Source organism: Dasypus novemcinctus, chromosome 5 (genome assembly GCF_030445035.2).
Source record: "Dasypus novemcinctus isolate mDasNov1 chromosome 5, mDasNov1.1.hap2, whole genome shotgun sequence".
Taxonomy (NCBI): Eukaryota; Metazoa; Chordata; class Mammalia; order Cingulata; family Dasypodidae; genus Dasypus; species Dasypus novemcinctus.
Window position 1 is genome coordinate 57,491,040 of NC_080677.1, and position 6,728 is coordinate 57,497,767.

Here is a 6,728-nt window from a genome sequence, read left to right on the forward strand (position 1 = left end):
GATGGAAACAATGCAAATGTCCATTAACAGAGATGTATATAAATAAAATGTAGTATATACATAGAATGGAATATTATTCAGTCATAAAAAGGAATGAAGTACTAATACATGCTACAACATGAAATGTGAAAACTTTATGCTAACTGAAATAAGCCAGACCTAAAAGGACAAATATTGAGTGATTCCACTTATAGGAAATACCTAGAATAAACACATTCATAACAACAGAAACAGAAAGTAGATTAGAGGTTGTCAGGGACTGTGGGGAAGAGTAATGGGGAGTTATTGCTTAATGGGTACAGAGTTTTTGTTTGGGGTGATAAATACATTTTAGTAATGGAAAGTGGTGATGGTAGCATAACATTTTAAAAGTAACTAATGCTGAAGATTGTGGCTAAATAAGACATTACAAGAGACAGCTTGTCCGACAGGGCAGTTAGTAATCTAAACAGAACTATCTAAAGTACCTGTTTGGAGGAGCCAAGAGACCAGAAGAGCATCCTGCAACATCCTTGAAGAATGGAAGGAGGAACTGCCCATCTACTGTGAAGATTCATAAGTAGAGCACTCCATGCCATGAAGGCTGGTGCTCATCCTCCACTGGTGGTACAAGCCACCTTGTGAGCTATTCCTTCACTGGAATAGGAAGCTCCATTTCCCAAAAACTGGGGAGGAAGAGATGGTTGGCCACCAACTTCAGCTATTGATAGTAAATTCAACTGACTAAAATATAATCCTAAGAACAGCTAAAGTTTGAACATGTCCAAGTAGGGAAGAGGATGGTAGCTGCCATTTTAACTCAGCCCCAGCATGAGGGGAAGCAGAGCCGACTGAAAATCACAGTGACAGTAGGGACTGGCTTCAGCCCATGCAGATTGGATTGCATACCCAGCCTAGGCCCCAGCCCCACTTCAGGCAGGGTACAAGCTGGAGAAACCTGCACCAGCTTCTCCATGAAATGGCAGGCACTTTTGGCCATCAAAGACTGAATAGTTGGACACCTGGAACTCCATCCCCACACCCCAATAAATAGGAGAGAAGCTATGTTTCCTTAACTTCTCTGGACAGCTGCAGGCACTTTTGACCCACACAAACTAGTATGTTGAACACCTTCAATTCCATCTCCATCCCTCCACCTGCTTAGGATAGGAGGGGTCTGATGTTGCTTTAGCCTCTCTGGGCAACTGCAGGTGCTTTCAGCTTTCACAGATTGAATACTTGGACAGTTGTAATTCCATCCCTGCCCCCAATAGGCTAGGAGGGGAACTGTGTTTCCTCAGCCTCACCATGAAACTGTAGGTGCTTTTGGCCTGCATAAACTGGTTTGTTGAACACTTTTGATTCTATCTCCACCCCTGCCCCACCCCCATAGGATAGGAGGGGCCCAGTGCTTCCATACTTTCTCAGGGCAAATGCAGGCACTTTGGGCCTACACAAATTTAACTGTTGGGCACTTGTGTCTCCACCCCTACCCCCAATAGGACAAGAAGGAGGTGGTGTTTCCCTAGCCTCTCTGGGTAACTGCAGGTGGTTTTGGCCCACACAGACTGAATAGTCAGACACCTTTTGCTCCATACCCACCCCCAAATTGGATAGGATGTGTGATGATTAGGCTACTCGGCCAGGTAATTGTGCCCAATTGTTTGGTCAAGCAAGCACTGGGCTAGTGGTAATACAAGGACATTTATGGACTTTAGTCACCAGTGACTTTACTGCAGAGATAGCTAATTACATTTACATCAATCAGGGAGATTGCCATCTACAATGAGTGGCATTTTATTCAATCAGTTGAATGCCTTAAAAGAGGAGATGATTCCAGCATTTGGGGAGAATTTCCCAGCTTATATTTGGAAAGCCAACGTCTCCTGGAAACTCATCAAGGACATTCAATGGGCTTCCATTAGAGATCCTGGTTGCAGCCTGTCCAAGAAACCTGGACTTGTGCATCCCCATGGTCACATGAGAGACGCTTAGTATTGACAGATATCTCTGGTTGATTCTGTTTCCCTAGAGAACCCTGACTAATGCAACTTGGTACTAGGAGTGGTTCTTGAGGAACAGAGTCTTAAACATGGTATGTCTGAGGTGGTTTGGGGAGTTTGCAATTGGCTCTCTACTTTAATTGGATTTAAGGGTACTGCAGCTGTTTGATATTATTAATGAATTCCAAAAAGAAATATTGGATTATGCTTGTAAACTGATCTTTTCCTCTGGGCATATTAAATCATATTGTACTGATTACATAATCAAGTAAACCTCTTGTGCTATTAGGGCATTGAGACCCCAACTTGGTGGGGAGGGACTCACAGATAAAAGACATGGCAAAGGACAGAGTTGAGGGATTTTAATGTTGGAGTTTTGATGTTGAAGTTTGATGCTGAAGTCCTTAAGCTGGAGCTCCAGGAAGTAAGCACACAGAGGAGAAAGAAGCAAACCCTGGGAAGAGAGGAACCCAAGAGGCCTGTACCCTGGAAGATGTTGGCAGCCATCTTGCTCCAACATGTGGAAATAGATTTTAGTAAGGAAAGTAACTTATGCTTTGTGGCCTGATATCTTTTAGCTCCTACCCCAAATAAATACTCTTTGTAAAAACCAACTGATTTCTGGTATTTTGCATCAGGACCCCTTTGACTAACAAATACAGGCACTAATGACTCCCTTTCTAATAATGAGGAAGTCACTCAGTCCATGGTGTGAGTTGACAATGGAGATACACAAAATATCATCACTGGATTCCCCTACTTCCATGCTTATAAGAGACAAGGATCTGGGTGAGAGTGTTTTCAACACCTTATCAGAGATTTGTGGAGTCAAAACATAATGATGTTGGCTGGCCTCTCCTACATACTCTAGATACTGTTGCAAAAAAAAAGAGGTGAGATAAAGTCTCTTACTGCATGAATGATGTGAAAGTTTCTATGTGTGCTCTGAAAGAAAATGTTGTCTCATGTAGCCACAGGCTCAAAATATCTGAGAACCAAACTCAGACTCTCATTGTATGAGTAGTGGAATTACAAAGGAAACTAAAATTTCAGCATGGCAGGGTTTCTGCAGTTAAAGTGAAGGCATTGATAGGAAAAGAGTAGAACCCAGAGGATTGGGATAGAGACATCTGAGATGATGATAATATTGGTGGGGACATTAGAACCCTAAATTCTGCTGAGACTTTACCAGATAAGCCTGCCATGGCCTACCCTGTAGAGACCACACCTTGTCAACCTTCTATCACCAGCCTCCAGCCTGCCCCAGATAATCTGGACCTCTTCCCAGCCCTGAGACAGGTACCAGCCAAACTCCAGCATGCACTGCCCAATCTCTACCCTGTCCTGAAAGATCTGCCTTCCAACCCCTGCCTGAAGAAATTAATTCTGTCTCACCAGAAGAAAATGCAAAGGAATGCCCTGAGGTCTTATCTACCCCCAACACTACTCTTGTCTTTGAGACCTATTAATAGACTAAAATCACAACAAGCCCCCAAAGGTGAAATACAAAGTGTGACCCATGAGGAAGTATGGTATACTCTGAAAGAACTGTATGACTTTTCCAACTTACATAGAAAAAAATCAGGGAAATATATATGGGAATGGATGCTAAGGGTATGGGGTGATGGTGGAAGGAATATAAAGTTGGATCAGCCTGAATTTATTGATATGAGCCCACTAAACAGAAATTCTAGAGTCCATGCTGTTGCTCAAGGGCTTAGAAAGGCCTCTAACAGTTTGTTTGGGTGGCTGACTGAAACATGGGCCAAAAGATGGCCCAGCATGTCTGAGGTTGAGATGCCTGATTTTCCCTGGTATACAGTAGAAGAAGAAATTCAAAGTCTTAGAGGGATTGGAATGCTAGAATGGATTTACCGTTTGAAATCTGCCCACCATGCCAGGAATGTCCAGAGAACACATCTTTAACCAGGACTGTGAGGAATAAATTGGTAAGACTAACTACATCTTCCCTGAAAAGCTCTGTGTTTGCTCTTATCTGTAGTCTAGATACTACTGTAAGGAGGGCTGTAATGGAATTCGAATCTTTAAAAATTGTGGGGATGATTGGATCTCAGTCTGGTAAAGTCCAGTATTGGCAGTTAATTGCCAAAGATAGGTGGGTGTGGCTAATGCAATGAAAAGCAGATTCAAAGCAGCACTCAAAATTGTCTGAATCGCAGAGTTATGGTGTTGGCTAATACATCATGGGGTACCTAGAAATGAAATAGATGGATGTATACTAAATTTCTTCTGAATCTGTGCAAACAAGAGTTCTAAGTCAAGTGAACAAAACTCTAACTTAAATTACAGATGCAGAGAATCATGACCCCTTAATTCCCAGACTTGAGATAGTTTACAGACCCAGAGCCCCTTGAATGAGGAGGAGGCCAGGTCTCCTTGAGGGAGGATCCTGTTAAACTGCCCAGAATTTATACTGGTAATCTTCCTCCTACCTTTCCGCAAGGAGACCTATGACTTTCACCAGAGTAACTGTGCACTGGGGAAAAGGACATGATCAGATATTTCAGGAATTATTAGACACTGGCTCTGAAGTGACATTAAGTCCAGGAGACCCAAAACATCACTGTGGTCTACCAGTCAGACTAGGGGCTTATGGAGGTCAGGTGATTAGTGGAGTTTTAGTTCAGGTCTGTCTCACAGTGGGTCCAGTGGGTCCCTGGACCCATTCTGTGGTTATTTCCACAGTTCAAGAATGCATAATTGGAAGAGACGTACTCAGTAACTGGCAGAATCCAGACAGTGGATCCCTGACTTGTGGAGTGAGGACTATTATGGTTGGAAAGGTCAAGTGGAAGCCACTAGAACTGCCGCTACTGAAACAGGCTAGTAAGATAGGGAATCAATAGATGGATCTGGAAGCTGGCAATGAGTGCATATGGTCATCAATAATCCCAAGATGGCTGCTGGAAAAACCTCCTCAAGATTCTGCCACTCAGAAGACTTCCTCCATAAGCCGTGAGAAGCCCTGAATATTGCCCAAAGACTTATTCATTGGGCCCTCCTGGGAGACTGATGGGAGAAATAAACAATCAAAATGGAAAACAGATGGAACTCCTCCCCCGCCATTAGCAAAGGGGTGGGATAACCACCAGTTCAAAGAGTGGGTGCCAGGCCTGAGTTCTCTCTCATGCACTCTCTCGCCTGTGGACCCGTCCTGCCATCTGAGCACTGCTCTCACCGTTTTTCCTCTGCCATGTGGCCACGCAAGTAAAATCGGGGCATTTACAACCTATAATGGGGAATGATAGCCTGCAAATCAGCCTGCTTTATCACTTTTCAACCCCTTCCTCTCTACCAGGGCCCCCTGATCTCTTATTTTCTCCGATTTCTCGTACCTCCATACCTGAATAACTCACTGGCCTAACTGACCCAGCCTGCTCTTGAAATTCATTTCTGCAGCATAGTCAAAGAACCTAGATAAAATCCGGTAATATTACCTAGCAAAATAGTAGATCAAAAGCAATACTGGGGACAGGGGATGGGCCAGACCCAGGGTGGGGAGAGCCTCCTGGCCCCTCCCCTCCGTTGCCCTCCCCAAAGTTGCCGTCTCCCCAGGGCTGACAGTCTTATGATCCAGCGGATCCTCCTCGGGAGGCCAGCCCAGGTAGAGGGAGCGGGCCCCCAGCGGTGGGGGCAGGCAGCCCCAAGCGGGGCCCCACCCTGCATGGGGCAGAGGAGGGGTGGTGGCCCTGCTGTGCAGAGCGGAGGCAGTGGCAGACCCCCAGGCGGTTTGGGGCTCTGATGAGATCATGCCTGGAGGCCAGCTGGCTTCAGAATGGCTCACAGCCTGGAGTGCTGATGCTCAAGTGTGTGGTGGTCGGCGACAGGGTAGTGGGCAAGACGTGCCTACTCATGAGCAATGCCAACGATGCCTTCTTGGAGGAGTACGTGCCCACCGTCTTTGACCACTACAGTTAGCGTCACTGTGGGGGGCAAGCATACCTCCTGGGACTCTATGACATGGCCGGACAGGAAAACTATGACCGTCTGAGGACTTTATCTTATCCCATGACTGATGTCTTCCTTATATGCTTCTCTGTGTAAATCCAGCCTCATTTCAAAATGTGAAGGAGGAGTGGGTGCCAGAGTTTAAGGAATATGCACCAAATGTACCCTTTTTATTAATAGGAACTCAGATTGATTTCTGAGGTGACCCCAAAACTTTAGCAAGACTGAATGATATGAAAGAAAAACCTATATGTGTGGAACAAGGACAGAAACTAGCAAAAGAAATAGGTGCATGCTGCTATGTGGAATGTTCATCTTTAACCCAAAAGGGATTGAAGACTGTTTTTGATGAGGCTATCATAGCCATTTTAACTCCAAGAAAACACACAGTAAAAAAAAGAACAGGATCAAGATGTATAAACTGTTGTTCGATTACATGAGAAACCATCTTCAGTGGCCAAGGAAACTTTCTATTTCTCTCAGAAAGCATATAAATGCTACAGTTATACCCAGGCCTCTTCTAGATAATGAAGCAGTTTAAAACTTGGGGGAAGGAAAAACAACAAAAAAACTGCCCTCAGAATTCTGTATTGTTAAGAATGCTTCTTAAAGGTTCAAGAAGCAACAAACAGCATCTGAAGTCACAATCTATTATAAATACTTTATTTCAACTGGAAGACACAATCTCTCAGGTGTTTCATAGTTTAAAAAGCTACAATTCACATCATATTGTAACTATATATAAAAAAAATAAAACAGTGCTGTAAATGGAACTGC

General features: G+C 44.2%; 1 pseudogene; it reads left to right on the forward strand.

Annotated features, from left to right (window-relative positions):
• Positions 1-5,744: 5,744 nt before the first annotated feature.
• On the forward strand, positions 5,745-6,391 carry LOC101417662 (rho-related GTP-binding protein RhoQ pseudogene; annotated as a pseudogene).
• The last annotated feature ends 337 nt before the right edge of the window (positions 6,392-6,728 follow it).